This window comes from Larus michahellis, chromosome 7, assembly GCF_964199755.1.
Source record: "Larus michahellis chromosome 7, bLarMic1.1, whole genome shotgun sequence".
In the NCBI taxonomy this organism is placed as follows: Eukaryota; Metazoa; Chordata; class Aves; order Charadriiformes; family Laridae; genus Larus; species Larus michahellis.
In genome coordinates, this window is record NC_133902.1 from 33,097,612 (window position 1) to 33,114,674 (window position 17,063).

The 17,063-nt window shown below is 43.2% G+C and overlaps 2 protein-coding genes across 19 annotated transcripts in view; one reads left to right on the top strand and one right to left on the bottom strand.

The window, feature by feature from the left end:
• Positions 1 to 10,023, bottom strand: part of OSBPL6 (oxysterol binding protein like 6) — a 111,137-nt gene extending 101,114 nt beyond the window's left edge. For 4 of the 18 annotated variants that reach the window (XM_074595206.1, XM_074595200.1, XM_074595205.1 and 1 more), the window contains exons 1-2: positions 9,929 to 10,010; positions 7,750 to 7,815 (exon numbers count right to left, since the gene is read on the bottom strand). The gene's annotated coding sequence lies outside the window, so the exon portion shown is untranslated. Of the gene's footprint in view, positions 1 to 7,644; positions 7,816 to 9,928 lie in introns of all 18 variants that reach the window. The other 14 variants (XM_074595208.1, XM_074595193.1, XM_074595195.1 and 11 more) reach the window with 8 other exon arrangements.
• The window catches only part of LOC141746535 (cytochrome c, somatic-like), a 55,329-nt gene that overhangs the window by 11,008 nt on the left and 27,258 nt on the right, over positions 1 to 17,063 (top strand). The window lies entirely within an intron of this gene.

Genomic DNA, 17,063 nt, shown 5'->3' on the forward strand with positions numbered 1-17,063 from the left:
CTCCTGAGGTGACAAAGGACCCTCAGGAGAAGAAGGGAAGACTGCAATAGCCAGGATGCACGAGGGGCGGCTGGAGGGGAGGGGCATGGAGCAATGGTGTCCCCATGCCATGGTGTCCCCAGGGCAATCAATGAGCCTGGGCACAGGACCGAAATTCAGAGAGGGATGTATGAACAGCTAGGGAGTGACCTGCGGAGGAGAGGCAGAACAATAAACAGGGCAAGAGCTGGGAAAGCACATCTCAGTGCTGTAATGACAAGTAATGAACACACCCCTGGTGCGCCTGTCTTTAAAAAAGTTAGTTTCTAAATTAGTTTGCACTCATTACATTTCTTTATAAGAAACTAAACTTCATCTATAAACAGATTTCTGTAACACTGGTGGTTTTTTCCGTGTTATATCACACAGCTATGACACATTTTTCATGGCAAACTACCTAAGAACCAGCCAAGAAAGCAGAACTACACGTTCCTCAAGATATCTGCAGCCTAAAGAGCAGTTTGTTTCCATCAGCTTTCAACCTGGGAATGTTGCCAGAGATGTTAAAGTAGGAAATGAATAAAGCTGCCATGCCCTCCACAAGCATGTTCCGTGTTTCTCAGCACCAAGCATGGTGTCCACAACCAGATGAAGCAGGAGAACAGAAGAACGAAAAAAGATAGAGAGCTTACCATTGAACACATGCAGTGGCATCACGAAATAAAACTTCTTTGTTATGAGATACTGTCCCTTTTCTAGAGAGCGCTATTAGCCTACTTTACATCAATCCCAGCTTAAATAGTTCTGGTTTACTGTACTTAAAACCCCTTCAACCGTTATAAGTTAGCATACTGCTGTTGCCCTCAAGGGAACATCACCGTGTTCATCAAGTCCTTATTGTTAGTCTCTACCTATTTTTTAAGTAGCATTATCCTTTACTGCATCTTTGAAATTATTTTTACTGATTTACTACAAATAACAAAAGTGAAAAAGAATGAAGAAAATGCTGAAGTCAATATATTTAAACTTTACAAAAGAATACTGTGTAACTTAAAACTAATTCAAATAGTAAATAGTATATAGAATAGTAAGGAGATACAGCAGAGGTTTATGACTGACATCGTTTGACACCTTTATGCAAAACGATTGAGCTAATGTGCTCACAAAGTTAAGATCAAGTCATAAAAATTAGCAAATACTGAACAAATCTCTCAAAATTCTAAAGAACATTGAGGGGGAAATCTAATAATGAATATATCAGAAAGGAATTACACCAGAAATAGCCTAAGGTGGCAAGGGCTAATAATATCACAGTGTATTTGCACCACGAGCTGGCAGCCAAGGGCCAGTACAGCTCTGGGCTGGACAGCCAGCAGGTATCAGAGATGAAGGCAATTGTCCTTCCCTCCCACCCTGCGCACAGCCCCGGCACAATGCATTAACAGTTTGAATAACATTTCAACGATTAGGAAGCGCATACATCACAGAGGACAAGTATATATTTGGATCTATGGAAGTGGTATGGTTAGGAGAAAAATGAGGCAATCAAGAAGGCACAAAATGTCAGGAGAACTATGAGCAGCGATCTGTTACACAGCCTCTGGGGAAACAGCCTGGGCATTTCAAGCAGGAAACTAAAACCTAAGGGTATTATTAAGAAAAATAACACAGCTTTAGGAAAGGCCAAGTGATTACAACATGGCTGTTTTACCACCTCCTCTACCTGAACGTAGGTTCGTGTTACATTGATTTGGCCAAAATACTATGGAAAAACAAAAGAAAGTTATGAACTGGCATTTGTATATTTTAAAGGCAAAGAATCTGCCGCTCGCTCTCCTCTTCCTAGTGTAGCTCACACAATTTCACTTAAATTTGTAGCACATTTTCTCTTCTTCAGGCAGATGGGCACACAGCAGCTGTTATGGAAAGGGTAACGACTATGAACCCAAGCCGCCACATTCATTATTACAATTAAGAGCAACAAACTACTTTGCAGATCCAAAGGCAACCTTTGCACCACCAGAAACGGAAATTAAAAAGCATATGACATATTACTTTTGAAATTGCTTCTATCCCTTAAACTCACGGATACCGCATAACCACGCGGAGCTGCTGAAGAGGCCTGTAAGGGTCTGAGGGTCAGTCAGTTCGGCTAATTCTAATCCTCAGACTCTGACCCGGTTTGAGGCCCACCCCCTTAAACCTCAACTCACATTTCAGAAGAAAACACAACCATTATTGCGTTAATTAGAGACAGAAGCCACTCTAATTATTAATTGTAAGCTCTGTCACGCAACGGTACTTACAGTGACTGGGCAGGGGGACAGAGTGTGCAGTTACTACAGAAAACAGCCTGTAATTTTTTTTTTTTTTTTTTAAGATTACTTTGCATTGCATGTCACTCTGAATCGTATACTGCAAATTGACCACAGGTTTTATAGGTAGGCTACACTACCAGTCGTAGAAGGGACTGAGAGAGGCCTACTCAGTGGGTCACTATATATTTTACACGTAGCTTCCCATAGCATATTTGCACACCCACACAAATACAGGTGACAGTTAAGGAGAGTTACAGAACTTTTTTTTTTTCCCAGTCAGAGAATGGGTTATTTTTATCCATGATTATGCCAACCAAGAATATTAAACCAGGTAGCAACTACGACCTGACCATAGTTACCAGAAGTTACATGCACAATAAAGCACGGTTGTCAGGATAAAGCATGGTTGTCAGGTGCAAGTGAACTTGGAAACACAACTTGCATTTAGCTGACACGAACAGGGGAAAAAGAACATGGATTTTACGCATCAACAACCATTACAATGAAAGACACAGAATTTGTACGGGTACAGAGCTAACCTTCCAGTACCAGTGCCACACCGATACTTTACATCCCAACTCATCCTCCAAGTACCCTATAGCTCCATTTCGTATCATTCCGAGCCTTCAGTTTTCTGCAAACATCTTCTGAAGAAAGCTTGATTTCCAGAAACAGTGTAAAACCACGAAACACAAACTTTAAACACAAAAGAGACATAATGACTTCACAGAGGGATGCGTGTGTCATGCTCACACTGGGGTCAGAGGGACCCCAAGATGTCTCAACACCAACTGCCAGTTTTCAGATATCAACAAGCTGTTTTATTTTGAAGCTTTTTTCCTTTTAACCAAGTATCATTTCCACCATCAGCCACCACCTTCTCACTCAGCTGACCCACTCCACTCTGAAAGAAACATCTGTCACAAAACTAACCGTTCCAGCTTCCCATTTACAAGCTGAAAAGTCCCTTTATCTGGGATATTTGTTGCCATTTCTGTAGTTCTCCATTAGTGATTTTGCCTTTCCAGTTTCCCCAGAATATCAATCCTTACCAGGTGGCAACACGATTAACTGGCACCCTAAATATAAAGGCATAAAAACAAGTAAGTTGCCTACCACCACTTTCCCAAAAGTTTTCCTACTCTAGAAAATAGATTAATTGAGGAAACTTTTATCTTGTGGCCAAAGCCTCAAAAATCATAATCTGAGAAGATAAGCCATGGTCTATCTGGATTAATTTCTCTCCCACTTCTCAAATCACAGACCCATTACTTTCCAAACAAGACTGAATTTTATTTTCAAAGACAGGATGGGAAGAAACAGTTGAAAGTTGTTTTTCTGGACAAAATCACAAGGCTGTCAGGCAATCCTGAGTAGTGCAGGCATAAAAAAATGCTCAGACAGTAGAACTGGGGAAAAGAGCCCATCTGCAGTCCCACTGCAGAAGGCGGCTGACCACACGTGTGAGAGATGGTGAAGGCTGAGGTGAAACGGTAAGAGGAATCACCAGCTCGGAATCGTTCACAGAAACTTCTCTTGAGCCAAATCTTGTTTAACATCACCTAATCCACAATGGGTTTGTCACAGGGGAATGGGGTGGGGTGGTTGCAAGAATAAAAAGACACCACCCTGTGTCATGTCGCATAATCTAGTCATGCTTTATTAAGCAGGATGGGTGCAGCATTTCTGTTCCAGCTTGTCTATTCTATGACACACACAAATCAAGGTCCAGGTGACACTGCCACCAGAGACCCTGTGGAATAGCACGCTCAACCCAACTGCTCAGTATCCAAGTCCTGTCCAGTGGCCTGGACCTCACACCAGACTGTTCCCCTCCAGTTCGGCCTTCCAAGTGTCAGAGGTATGTGCATGTCCCATGTCATGCTCCCTCATCTCCTGCACCTGGGGCTAATCCTTTAATTATTTATTGCTTTCTCATTTAAACAGTCAGCATGAGCCATCCAAGGCCTCACCAATGCCACAGTCCATATCTAAGGTCAATTAGCAGTCACCAACAAGGTTTCTGTAACTCTTTGGTCTCCCACCCCACATGCGTTACAGAAAGCATGAAGTTAGCAACAGTTACAGAACAAAGTTCTATGGTTTTTCATTTCGCAGGATTAATCGGGTCAGCTAAAGGTGGGCAGATGTAGCCGAGGTCTCCTCTGTCTCAGCAGGTAGCCTTCAACCCATGGCACAGGTTTCATAACGCCTTTCCTTTGGGCAACCTGAGCTTATTCCATTTCTCAACAGAAAACTTTCTACTTCATCATCTGAAAAAGGACATCACAGTCCAAGAGAAGGTGTCTTGAAACTGATCTATAGATCATTCTTACACAAACGTTACTTACTTTGGGTTTAGTTGTTTTTATAGCAAAGCAATCCCAGATATATACCCTACTGTACTAATGCAAAGGATCTAATACATTATTTTAATACTTTTGAATGCTTCACAGACATAATTCACTAACTTAATTGGAAACAATATATGCTATAGAAAAGCTTTGTACCAACAGAAGAGCATTTGCATTAGAGGGTGAGGCTGCATTCAACACCATAAATTAATCCAGCCTTTTCAGTAAAGAATCCGTAAATTCCTTAGCATCTCTGTTTGGACTAGAAACGTGCCAATCAACAGGGACTAAGCATAGCTTTTGGGATTTTGGGCATTTTCACCATTTTTACGTGAACTGAAAAGTCCAGGGGTTTTATATACTTTATAGGCTACAAGCATTTCCATCTCTAAGCTTCCACTGTAAAATAGGGAAAATAAAACTCTTATTTTAGCAGAGTTATGAATGCAAGCAGTCAGATTGCACTGTGAGAGACCATAACCAAAACTGGACTTTGTATCTGCTAAATTCTGGGTAGATTCAACTTACCCACCTGATTCTCAGCACCCTGAAATAGGAGGAAAAGATTCATTGCAGTGGGGGAGAGGGTTTAAATTCCACAAATATGAAATATTTGATTGAGGAACACAGAACCTTTAAGAGATGCCCAGGGACCGCACTCTGCTAGAAATACAGATACCATCCCCCAGCAAGAAGACAGCAAGAAAACCAAGTTTCCCACAAGGAAATTGATTTTTAGGTAGAAAACAATCTTTGAATCTAACGCAATACAACACCTGCTACTTGAAGTTCTTGCAACTCTATATTAAGCTCACAGTCAACTAGAGATTTCTTTTCTCCAGTTAATTCATCCATTATTTCCTTTAAGAGAAGTGCTCTCAACTAGTATAAAAATATATTCACCTTTAAGGAGCCGAGAAAAACCCAAGAAGGAAATTATTTAACTTGGTTTCAAAATGCAGCTGTTCTCTCTGCTACAGTGAGGCATTCTAAGGATCATTATAAAGCTCTCCTAATCTTTAGGGCATTACAACTGTCATGCATTCCAGACCCATCCTCTTACTCTTCTCCAACTACCTCCTCCTCCTTCAAAGCTTCTCTTTGAAAGTTATAGGTAACAAGTAACGACACACAATCTTTTTTGGTTTCTGAGTTGGTGATGGAGGGACTCACATTGAAACCATTTAAACAACCAGCCTGTAGGTTTCTCATAAAGACAAGCTTGGAAATTCAGCAGCTCCCTCCCTGCTGCTACCACACATACCTGTATATAGCCCTTAGCACATACTCACACATTCTACATGCAGCCGGCTCCTAAACTAGCTGGAAATTCTGTAGGATTAATACACATACTCCAGAAAAAAATAATTCACAGTTTCTATGCACCATCTATTTTTCATTGTAAATAGAAAATAGCAGCGTCTGGGTTTTGCCTTTAACGCCAAAGCAGTTAGAATTATAGAATAATATTAGCTTGGAAGGAACCTCTGGATGTCCCCTGGTCTAATCCCCCTTAAAAAAAGAGAAACACACACACAAAAAAAACAACACTTCAACCCTGCTTTTTCCTCTTTCAGCAGCTGCCTCTAGTATTTTGGTATTATTCACTTTTTTTCCTTCCTTAATATCTTAGTGAGTCTATTCAGCCCAGAAGTTTCCCTAAAAGACAGGAGTTTGACTGTCCATACACGATAACTCCCATGGTCTTCTCCTATCTTCCGCGTTTCACGTTTAGCTGTCCTCTCTTTGACCCGCTTATCAGCTGCTAGCACCAAAAGGTTCTTCCATCATTTTTCAGCTCTTCTGAAAGGAGTAACCCCAAAAGCTGCTGGAAACACAATTCACCGGGATGTACACAGCGGTGGCAGCATTTTAAGTGCCCTCATGTCTGTATTTTGACTTACAGGAAATCACTGAAAGCTGTAGGCTTGTATTTACAGCTCAGAAAACCTAGGTATGGAGACAGTGAAATTAATTAAAAGCATACATACACAGCGCCATGCATAGCATGAACATTTTACTACAATTTCATGTTCCTTAATATTTTACAATATTAAAACCAAATTCATTTCACAATACCTGGCACCTCATAATGCAACTTCCTCCCTGTCGGGCTTCTTACAGCTGGAGAGTTTCCCTGCCTGTCACCACAGCCATGCTTTGAATCTGCCAAAAATCCAACATCCCTTACGTGGCCTGAGCATGTTTTCTTTCATTTGTATACAGTACCTGTCGCTGCTTCCTTCAACATCTAGAACCTTAACATTGCAAATTCAACCCCAAAAAAGTAAGCATTTACTTTAGTATTCCACTGGGAAGGATTTTTATTTCAAAACCTCATTAAACTCAGCTTAAGAAAGAAACACAAGCCTGAAGGAAATTCTGGGAGAAATTCCTTTTTAGAAGTACAGTCGCCCAGAGTAACAATTCCCATGAAAATTATCTACAGAAACTGCTGCCTTTTCCCATGCCAGCGTAGTCAAAAGCTTCAAAACCGGCAAGCATTTAGTAAATAGGAAACTGGGAACTGTTTGAACTGTTCAGTGTTTTAAAAAAATATTAGAGAAGACAGAGGTAATGGACAATTATTTTCTACCTTATGTATGAGGCATAAGGGTTAAGTAAACCATTAGGACAGGCTCACTGTACACATACACACACATTGAAAATACGGACACACACAGAGCCCCCTTCAGCAGCGAAGCGCTGGCAGTTCCCCTCCCATCTCCCCCTGCAATACCAGTATCAGTGGCAGGTTCTCCAGCACAGCAGAGAAGGGCTGACCTGGAGGACTAACGTTCCTTAAGAAATACAACTCTCCTGAGACAAAAGCCGCGTGGTACTTGAAGCATTAAGTTCTCAGGAAACTAAAGAAGTATATGAAAAAAAAAAAATCCCCAGAGAAAACCCATGCTGCTCTCTCATGGATTTGGCAAAACAAGAGCAAAAACATTCACTTCTCCCACACTGAGAAACGCGGTGGCAGACAGTACCTCAGGAGAAACGTGAAGCACCAAGGGGAAGACTCATGCACATATCCCACGCAGACGTGCCGAAGGACTGAAGGAAAATGAAGCGGTACTATCAACACCCCCTACCTTCATCTCCAGCGTGGACTGAAGGAAGAAGTGCCAAAGGAGAGCAGGCCCCCTCTCCAGCGGCACCTGCAATAGAGCAAAAGGTGGGGGACTTCGCTACTGAGGAAGGGTTCATCTTTCCATAGCCACGGGGGCTTGGCTGCTAGGTCTGAATGGCTGCTCAGCTAGCATCCGCCAGCAAAGTTATGGTTTTGATGGCTGTATATAAAACATATCCAAACACATAAATACACAGCGAGAGTACAGCCCTTCAATGCCAGCACTTGAAAAAAGCCCACTTGTTCCTACGTGTAGATGAACCAATGTTTTGTTATTCCTGGGTGGAACTGAAGCAAAATAAAGACTAGAAAAGCAGCAATACAAACCTGGAGCATCACAGAGACTTACGAATAAGCTGCCAGAATGGGCTAAGAACAAAAAAAGGGCCAGCAATAAGAAAGACTGTTAACAATACCCCTAACAATACAGCTCGCAAGCGCTGTGAAGGATCCAGCAGTGCAATGGCAAACTAATAGGAAGTGGAAAAAGTGAGCTTGAGGAACTACAGTACAACAAAAGGTACCTCTTCCACCCCTCAGTAACACTGGAAAATATTTAGAGGGTCTTCAGTCACAAATACTGCAATTATTTTTTTTCCAGATATAAATCCTACCATTTACTTGTGCAGAAAAAGTAGTTTAAATATAAACCTCTTTAGGGTATTTTAAATAATAAATGTTACTTTATAAAAAATGGAAAGAAAAGAGAAAGTAGTCCTCTTGTGTAGTTTTTAAACAAAATTAAAAGAAAACTCTCTTTATTAAATATACATAAAAAAACAAATGGTTTATTAAACATATAAGATCCATACCAACCACAGCTGCTTAACCTCTAAAGGTCAAGGTCATGTCATTTACACCAAGATGGAAAATGTCCAAGTACAGTATCTACAGCTATATAGACAGAGGATGGTTATTAGAAAAGAACTATTATAAACCAAACACAATTACATTGTACAGAAACCATTCGATATTTGATGAGATTTTAATCTTTGAGCTGGTATCATTCTGCAAGTTAATCATCTGGAGAACAGAAAATCTGTTAGGAATGCAATTAAATGTACTAGTTCCATTAAAATTGAGCTGATATAGTTAATTGTAGTCCTAAAATAGCTGTTTCCTCACACCTTCACTAAGCATTTTTTTTTTCATCTCCTGAGTAAGAGTCTATTTAAGGAATAGCTTTCACTTAAACTCTCTAATAAGGTTTGTGAATACTTTTGTTCTGCTGCGTTACCCCATATAAGTTGCACTGCAGTTTGCCGTTCGACCTTGGATGCCTAATTCACTCTGAGAAGTACGGCAAGGTCTTTTGTTTCAGTCACTATTAGCCCATAGTATCTGCATTGCTGAAGCTTTTGGGAAGAGTATCAACAACGTACCCTTGCACCACGCTAAAGCAGGTATGAAATAAAATTAAATGACGGACCAACGGCAAGACCCACGTCAGATGGGTCACTCTAAGCATCAGCACTTCTGGGAAGCTGGTGATTTCCAAACAACTGTTTTAATGAAGCCATAAATATTCAAAGTATATATACATATTCCAACCCTCGCAAGGGTTTTGCAGCATTGCTAGGGAATACAGGCCATTCCTGCCTTTTTTTTTTTGAGAGAGAGACAGAATGAAAACAAAAAGGTATCCTATGAGTGTATCAACTTAGGAATGCCTGATCTACGATTCATTCTCACAGACCAGGCAGTTTATTGGGGCATTTTAAATTGCTCTGCATGGGAACGGGTGGGGTGGGGGGAAATGCGACCTGGGGGAGCGACCATGGAGCCGCCGGGCTGGGGCTGACACCAGCGCGTCTCGCTGCGCGGATGCGGTTACGTAAACCCGTCCCCATCCTCATCCTCATCCCCGTCCCCGTGTGTCCCCCCCCGACCCCGGTCCGCCTGCTCCGGCTTCGCCGCGGGGCCGCCCGCCGCCGCACCAGGCCACAGCCCCCGCACCGGGCCCACCGCTCCCGGCCCGCTCCCGCCTCCCAGGCGGCACCGCCGGGCCCCGACACCCCCTCGCCCGCACCGCGGCGGGGCCCGGCGCCACCCGACCGGCCCCGCCGCTCCGCAGCGCGGCTCTCGTCCCGCCGCTCCGGCTCCGGGCCGCCGGCCCCCGCGCCCCACCGCTCGGCGCCCACCTCCTCTCCGGCATCCGCGGCGCATCCCCGCTGCGGCCCGGGCGGCTGCGCCCCGCCGCTCCCCGCTCCCGCCCGCCGCAGCTCCCCGCCCGTCTGACGGAGGGAGGGAGGGAGGGAGGAAAGGGGCGGGCAGCCGCCGCCGCCGCAGCCCCGCCGCGCCGCCCCCCGCCCCCGCCCGCCGGCCAAGGTGCCCTCCGCGCCGGCCGGTACCCACCTGCCGGGCCCGGTGACAGGTACCGGCGGGGCCGGGCCGAGCGGAGCGGAGGGGGCAGGCGGCGCCGGGATGCTCCCGCCGAGGGCGGCTGCGGCACCTGGCAGCCGGTGCGCGAAGCGAAGGCCGGAGTCGGGTTGATGCCGGCGTGTCGGAGGCGGGGGGCAGCGGCGGGGAGCGAGGAACGGGCTGCGGTGATGAGATCCGGTCTATAATTACACTGGCGGGCACGTGGGCGGCAGCGGGGCTGCGCTCTAGGAAGAGGGACCTCGGTGCCGCGGGTGGGAGGGCGGTGTCAGACAAAGGGATGCCGTGGATGGAGCCGGGCGGGCGAGCGGAGCAGGGCTGACAGCGGCCTTTCCCCAGGCCGGCCGGGCAGCACAAGCACGACATTGCGCTGTCACCCTCCCCGCCGCTCTCACCGCGTTACCTGGTGTGCTCTTTGTCATCCGATAATGGGAGGTCGTTGAAAAAACCGCACTACATGCTCTTGAAAGCTGCTACAGAAATCATTCCCTTAGTTTAATCTATATTAGCTTTCTTTTTTTATCCGTAGATCATCACAACTTTCATTACATCCTTGATGGCTTAGACACACCTTTGGAAACAGGAAGCTGGACTGTCTGGTGTAGGGAAAGTACTGAGTGGCACAGGTCACCCTGCTGTGGAGGAGACAGGTTGCAGACTCACCTGCCTGGTTAATGACTCACCTCTGGCACCCTGGTCTTCCAGGCAGAGCCTGGTCGCTCCCTGTCCCCAGGGCTGGCACACAGTCCTGTCCTCTGGGGGCGGCCTCTCTTGGCAAAGCGGACTCCTCCGGGATGTCCCATTTAAATCCTCTGGCTTGGCCCTGCTGTCTGGTTTGTGGTAACAAGGTGGGAAATATATTTTGTCATCCAAGAAAATCAATTGAAATCCCTGGAGAACTAGATGGCACTGCCCAGCAAATTTCAATAAGAGAAGGGGCGGAAGTGGCAAACTCCTCAGAAAAAGTAGAGTTTACAGGATTCTAGAAATCTAATTATTGAGCCTACACTATTCATTAAGCAAAGGCTGTGTGATGCTGGTTTATGTTTTCCCCATTTCCAGAACAGGCAGTTCCAGATTTGGCAGCATTGTTGTGCAGCAAAGGATCACTCTGGGGACACTGGCATACAAGAAGCCATGGCTGTTTTCCTATCAAAGCAGAGACCTCCAGGGAAGGTACCCTTCACACAGTATTTTTAGTGTAACTTCTAGGGTAAGCTTCTCAGAAAAAAATGTTTTATTCTCTCAGCTGAACCCGCGGGTCCCATTCTGAATGTGGTTGAACAAAGTTAGGGAATTCATTAAGTAACACAATATTTTATTTTCTGTGTTCAGTCTCCAAGAGCTGAAGCAGGAAAAACATTAAGCGGGATTTTGGGAGTGTTCGTATAAAATCCATAGGAAGATTAAATAACAAGCCACATACATTACGCAAAGCTTAATAATACCAGGAATGTAGTCACTTACTTTTCTCTTAAAATAAATAACAGGGCAAGGAGATAAAGGACACAACTCTTAATCGTGTCTTAAGGAAACCATTTACCACCACCATTATTCATTTCAGTCAAGAGGCCACTCAACATCTGCAACCCGAGAAAGCGAACCACAGATAGAAAGACCTTACAGAAAATTGTGTTGTTTAATTAGCTGGCTTGTTTCTGAACAACTTATTCTTTAATATTCTCTAATGATCTTGATACCAAATTCTAAAGTGGCTATTGTACAGAGATTTATTTTTTTTTACTTATTTGCCTATGCTTAAACCAAAAGGAAACAAACACGTAGAAAGGCAGTTTAAATATTTTGTTTAAACGATACAATTATGTTATGTAGATGGTGGATGACAAAATGCTAGTAAAGTGTACACACACAGATACCCTCCTCATCTTCTAAGGGCTTATCTACATAAAACTTTAGGCCTGAAATAAGCCATTATTTGGATGGATTCATATGGATATTTCTTGGATAATTGCAGAAGACTATAACCATATCGCTTCACAAATACTGGCAAAAAATGTTGATATAAGTCGATCCTATGTAGTCTCATATAAACTTTTTGAAAATCAGTGCAGTTGTTACCCAATGACGTGAGATTTTCTTTCACAGATTTTTTTCTCATAATTTACACCACCAGGAGGAAAGGTTTGAACATCTTGATGGAATGTTGAGGTAAGAAGGTAAACACAGGAAAGGAGCTACACTTTGTTTTTACCATCCAAGAACTTGACCTGGTCTCCTCAAGTTTAGTCTCATTAACAATGGGGAGGCATGTTCTCCAAAGGAAAGCTGTAAAACAGTTTGATTCTCCATGCAAAGATAAAACCTCCACAGGTTAAACCATAGAATTCTTTCCACAATTCTTGACAAGACACAAATGCCTTTATAGTGTCCCACTCATTAATTCAAGCAGCAGGGGAGTTTACTAAATACAATATGAAATGTTTCCTTGCCGCCCATACACTGAGGATAAGCAGAGCTACGGGCATTGAAAATATTTACTTACTGAATCTTAAGAAAATATTTTTATTTTCTCACCTAGTAGGAATATTGTTTCTTTGCTGTTGTTTATTGTTAGGGTTTGCGTGTGTTTGGCAAAATGGTACCCTTAGGCAAGGCATAGGTAAGAAAACACATGTTTTTATTAAAGATTTTTGCAAATTACACCTTGTCTTTTTTTGCAAATTAATTTGAATTATGCAAAACTGTGAGAGTACAGCAGTTGTAACCAGTGAACTGGAAATGCTTTGGAGAACGAGCATGAAGTAGAGCACCAAAGAGCATCAAAGAGTGTGTGAAGATAATAAAACAAATTAGGCGGAGGGAGAATTCAGGAGGCAGCGGGAGGCTCATAGCAGGTACATGCTGTAAAGGCAGCAAAAGCCAAGTGCCAGCGAGATAGAAACGATGTGCCCCAGAGTACAGGAGCACCAGAAGACTCAAGAGGCCTCTCCAAGAATCAGAAAGCACAGCCGCCACCAGGACCGACATCAGGTAATTCCATTCTGCGTAGGAAACCAGATCAATGTCCTCTTTGTTTCACACATACTGACCACCCGATGCACCGTTATTTAGCATTTAGCTTCTTCTCTGAGTCCTCCATAGGGCTGGATTATTAGAATACTTCTGGCCGAGCGCTGTTGCACCAAAATAGCCTAAAATTACTTTTGTGAGGACTAAGGATCTTCACAGTTCCCTGATGATGCAAAATTTCTCATGGTAAGCAAAACAAAAGCTGACTCTGAGCAGTCGTAGAAGGGCCTGACAATGGTGAGTGATAGGGCACTGAGCCGGCAGCTGAAAGTCTATGTCAATAACTGCAAACTAATGTAAACAATAATGAAAATAACCCTAACTAAACATACCTAATAATGGGCTCTAAATTAGCCTTTATCGTTTGGAGTCATTGTGAGTAGTTTTCTGCAAACATTAGCTTGCTGCTCAGCAGTAGTCCAAAAGGCAAACAATGTTAGAAATTACTCCAAAAGCAGCCGAGCACAAAGCAGAAGAGCTCATTACACCCCTATGTAAATCTCTTGTGCGCTGGAGCGCTGTGTACAGTTCCGGTTCCTTCACATGAAAATGTGGAACTAGAAAATGCACGTACGCGCCTAAAAGGATATATGCAAAGGTATGGAAATACATCTGTGCGAGGAGATAATTTCTAGCTGGAGAACAGACTGAGAAAGGATTGATCTGTAAAATCTTCTGATCTATAAAATCCCGAAAAGCTATGTAGGAGGCTGACAGGAAACGATCACGCGCTATTTTGCGTCACGCAAGACTTCGGGGAGACTTAGTAAATGATGAGGCAGCCGGTTTAAAACAACAACTGGGAAGAACTTTTCCATGCAAAGTGCTACTAAATCAGATGGCTTGCTGCTGTACAACACTATAGAGTTGAAGAGACGGGTGTTTTTAAGCAGGGATTATACAAATGAATGAAGGATAGCTGTGGCTGTTAAGCACAATAATTTCCGTTGCAGTTCCTGCTTAAAAGCTGCGTGCCGTTGCCGTTGCCTGATGAAAGTTGCCCAGGAAAGGACACTCTTTATCTGCCCTGTTTCAATGCTCTCTTCAAGCATCGGTTTCCAGCCGCTGTGGAGAGCAGGACAGCAGATTAAATGGACCTTTATGCTGGTCTTGTACAGCCATTCAGATGGTTTGTTCTTTTCTTTCTGCTCAGTTCGCTGCAAGACACCAAGGACAAGCAACAACTCGAGGTATGAAAGCATACTCCTGCCTTTCCCTGGCAGTAAAATCAGGCCCTTAGTTCTTCATCTTCCCATTTGGGCGTTTTTCCATTCCCCTGAAGAGAATCTGGAAAAACTGTTTTTTATCTTCTCAACATTTTGCTCTTTGGTTTCAGTAGCAATAATCCACATGCACCGGTCTATTCATTTCAGCGCCATTTTTTGCTCTCCTTTATACAAGATTGGGGCAGTACATAGCAAGAGAAATCCTGAAGCGTAACAACATAAAACATGCATAGAATATAATGAGAATACTTACCATATTCATAGAGCATCACAGGAGTAAAATCTAAACCATTCCTGGACATCCTGGAAGAGAAAGGGACAGTGATTTAGTGTCATTGAAGAAACTGGAAGGGGAAGTAGATCCACCCAGAGATGTTTTAAAAGTAAATAACAGGTAAACATCTTACGTAGATAATCACAATATATAAGAGTCCTATTAAGAATATCCCAATTAAATACAAGAAACTAGAAATCTGAGAAGCAGATCTGAAATGCAGTTTGGCAGAACTCCAGGAATCCCTGAAGACAAACATATGATAAATCAGCTGTAGTGATTAAATCTCATATAAACAAAATCTGTATGGTTGTTACTCTGTATAGTAGTTATTTTCACTCAAATATAAGGAAAAGAGTTTGTTTCCTACTTGATTTCGGCAACGGCTAGTAGTCATATGGCCTCATCTTCAGCAGAATGCATGCGACTGCTTTACTGCGTAGACTGCAAAACCAAAGCAGTATAAACACTTCAAGCTATGCATTTTAAACAACAACAACAACAAAGAGAAAGAAGTTTCTGGTTGTTACTACAACCCTTATAGCCCTGCTGGCTACTACCAGCACTCTAGTTTCTGTTATAGACTAAATTCTTTAAAACTACAATATTTAAAAAACTTTTCTCTCAATATCTCCCATAGAATAGTTTTACAAAGGGTCACAGCAGTACAGTTTCTTCTGCACTCTCTGAGAACTACATAATTTACTTTTCCAAAGCCACAACAGAGATTAGCCAGTTTCAAACAGTTTCAGAATGTCTCCAGGATAAAATTCCAAGAATGTTGTTATGTACAGGCATTGAGGCCATCTTTGTATCCTTGTCCTTTGAACAGGGCAAGGAAAAACCTACTGTGATACCCTATGTATGCATAACCTGTGTCCAAAATTCTGGCAATAATTTTAAGTAGCTAAGCTGGTGTGTTGTCACGGAGAAGCCAGTCAGCAAATTTTAGTGTCCCACCGCATTATTAGAACAGAAGTGAACCCTGAATAGAAGTGAATTCTGTGGACTTGTTTAAAAGTTTAAAACATCAGTGAGTCAAGACATACAGTGTATGTTTTCACATGCCACTGCCTTTGATTTTGTTTTGCTGAGTAAATATAACTTCACTCCTGCTATCCTTAGATGTAACAGACATATTAGGAGGGGGATTTAGTGTGCCCAGGATGAGGACAATAAAAACTCTGATAAACTCTGATACTTAAAATAACTTTCAGCAATCTTGCAATTTTGATTGTGAATTTGCCTATAATTTCAATTTCGGAAAATATTTCCAGCATATATATTTGCATTTCCAATAGAGTTTTGATGTCCACGTAACTGAATATGGTCTGTTATCATTGTCCTGGATTTCTTAAAATGACATCAGAAAAAAAGTTACTCATTAGCACTTTCCGAAGACAGAACTCGGTCAGAAGAGTTGGAAGAATTCCCAGGGTATCTTCTGCACTCCCGTGCTCAAGATTTGTAAATGCTTTCTCTAAATATAGAGTAGGGTCTGGTGAGCAGTTAACTCCTCAGTCTCGGTAAGGTCCTGCAGATGTTGCACGTTAGCATTATATTGGAACACTCCACACTGGGTGAATCCCCACCTTCCCAAGCCCCACAGAGTTTGCAGACTTTCAAAAGAAAAATCCGTAAGAAGAAAATTAAGGTTTGAGAGCAGGCAGATGCATATTGCTGAAGTAGATGAAGTAAAAGTCTCCTATCAATATTTAATTAATCTGACAGTGCCATGTATAGTTCAAAACAACACCCCCACCATCTATGAGATATGTGGATTGCACAGTACTGAAGTGTTATTTTCAAGCTGTGATTTATGATGTTTACAGAGTACCAAGGGCATAAAGGCCATCATCCCTCCAAGCAACTCCTCCTTAAAGCTTCCTTTAAAGCATCCGTAACCAAGCACAGTGAGCAGCTGAACCGTGGTTTATGTTACATTCAGCTGCACATTCCTCTCTGCTCTGGTACCCAGCAGAGTCGCGTGACACAGAGCTGCCTCCTTTTGCCTCCACAGCTTCAGCTACCAGAGCTCCCCGAAGCATCTGGAACCACCTGGAGTTTCTGGAGTGCGATACAGCACCAGGCTGGCTGCAGGAGGCCTGATCCCACCTGTAACCCAAGCTTCTGTGGCTGGGCTTGTTCCTGCCAAAAGCAGAGGCTGTGGATGAGCAACCCGATGCGAATTTGGGCTGCAAGTTGTTCCCTGAACTCAAGACAGCTGCAGCCGGGGGGTGCTGCCGGCGCAAGGAGGAGGAACAGAACCACCACTCAGCAGAGGGGTGAAGGAGAAATTGCCCAACAACATAAAGGAGCTCAACCGAAAGCACAGTTGTTTTTTTTTTAATAACAGATATTGCTTTA